At 38.6% G+C, this 2,170-nt stretch overlaps 1 pseudogene; it reads left to right on the top strand.

Annotated features, from left to right (window-relative positions):
* The first annotated feature begins 1,366 nt into the window (after positions 1–1,366).
* On the top strand, positions 1,367–1,963 carry LOC103750108 (annotated as a pseudogene).
* Positions 1,964–2,170: the final 207 nt, after the last annotated feature.

The raw sequence follows: 2,170 nt of genomic DNA, 5'->3' as shown, positions 1-2,170 counted from the left end.
TATGACTTCAAACTCAGTAAAACACCTCCAGAGAGAAGGGAAGACCTCCAGGCAGGAAGTTAGACAAAGGAGGGAGAGGGAGAGATGGAGAGGGACAGGGAAGAGGGTTAGAGAGAGAGACAGAGACAGAGACAGAGACAGAGAGACAGAGATGTAGATCTGCTGCTCCTCCAGAGAGCACTTACCTGAACTCTGTCAGAGGATGAGCAGGGAAGAGGAAGACAGATGGACTCATAGTCTCAAGCCTGATGTGGTGAGTGGTGGGAGTCGGCATTGGCAAGATGATTCATATCACAGGCAGGAATGCCTGGTCATCAATTTGGTTCAGTAAAAGAAGGAACCGGGTCGTAAGTAGCCCAGACATTCCCTCAAGGTTTTGCATACCATGTGTATGGAAGCGTGGAGTGAAGACTACCAACGAGGACAACTCCATGGGGGACAGCAGTTTATTTTAGAGCAAACAGACCACTAGGCTGCCTCTCCTCTAAGGCGAAGAGGGAAACAGCAGCAAGCAGGGGAAGTCAGACATCTTTTATAGGCAGTTAGGTGGTTGGATAACTTCCCATGACATTGGCTGGGCAGTTTAGCTCAGGATTGGTTGGTTTCAAAATAAGGAGAGGAACTTTGCTTGGGTCAAGCCTGGGCCGCCATTTTAGAATATTGGAAGCTATGCCACAATTTTAGGAATCTACCAGAAACATAACATGATTAAAGGTGTGTGCCACCATGCCCAGTTTTTAATAATGTCTTTTGAACAGAAAAAATAAACAAAGTTGGGCCAGACCTGAAAGTTTATAACCATGACCCCAGATTCTCAGATTATAACAGGAAAAATATAAACTAACAAAAACCCCCATACCAAATATTTTTAGCCCTTTAAATATACTCACTGTATAAATGGGACAAGAAAAAGAAAACAGGAGCAAGTCATTCACCTTTTTTATAATTGGTGTGAAATTTATAATTTGCATTGGTAAAATGAGGACAGAGATTAAAGAAAGAGGAGAGTGGAGATTGTTTTGTGACTGTTTTTTTAAACAGGCCTCTTGAGTCTCACAATTATTTTTATGTATATGCATGTACTGCCTGCATGTAGGTAAGTGCACCCTTGTGCAATGCTCACTTTCAAGTGTAATTTTTAACACATTTTTAAAATGTCCTATGAAAAAGTTGTGCATGGAGAAATTTTATTTAAATTCAGCTGTACCAGACACAGAAATAACTAGCTAAAAAGTAGCCACATGATAAATGTATTTAGTATAATATGTCTCAAGTGATATTTTTTGGGCACTGAAGGCTTCAAGGGTTTTTCTTCTTTTCTTGAATATAAATACAAATTGGATTTTAAAAAAAAAGAAATTAAGTCATGTTTAAAAGGTGCTTATTTTTTCTTTCATGGGGTCTACAAAAGGATGTTACTGAAATTGATATTTTAGTTAAGAACCAGAGAATCCTGAGACACTCAAACTATACCGTTCCTTTGGAAGAAAGCATGCTTTATTCTATTTCCCAAGACAGTGACATTTTAGTTACTCTTCCCAACCTTTCCAAAAAAGAAAGTGTGAGTTCACTGAAGACTACCAGCCAGTATCTCACCAGGAATGTGGAAACCACTGTAGATGAAAATGCTTTACCTGGCAAATAACCTGAAACTCCTCTCAGAGAAGAGCCTCTGTCTTCATATAAGGTAATATGTCAATGGATGGAAAAGTTCAGGAAAGTTTTCTGTAAGTTTTGGAGCAGTGTGTTTCCAGTGTTCTTTATGGTTCTGAACATCATGGTGGTTGGAATTCTAGGAGCAGCAAGAATCATAACCATCTTAATGTTGCTTTTCCCAGTTTCGGAATTCAAAGAAATTCTTCAGGTGGATAAGATGAATGTTACACCTGTGGCAGCTATCAGCTTATAACCAGAAGGCTTTGAGCAAACAGCAGAAAAACTTGAAGATAAAATGCACATTTAAAACGTCATCTCAAATCATGGACTCTAAAACTTGCCATTTGAATACAAGTTTATTTAAATCATTAAGAATCAGTTTATGCCCAGAAATTCCCAAACTCCTAAGACTACCTGAAAATTGACCTCTACTGCACCAAGTTAAAGTTCACCTTATTGAATGAATTATTAAAGAAAATTTAAGTGGAAGAGAAAGCGTGAAGAGAATTTTAAG

The sequence above is a fragment of the Nannospalax galili genome, unplaced genomic scaffold (genome assembly GCF_000622305.1).
Source record: "Nannospalax galili isolate Female #2095 unplaced genomic scaffold, S.galili_v1.0 scaffold1587, whole genome shotgun sequence".
In the NCBI taxonomy this organism is placed as follows: domain Eukaryota; kingdom Metazoa; phylum Chordata; class Mammalia; order Rodentia; family Spalacidae; genus Nannospalax; species Nannospalax galili.
This window is presented reverse-complemented; position numbering and strand designations above follow the sequence as displayed.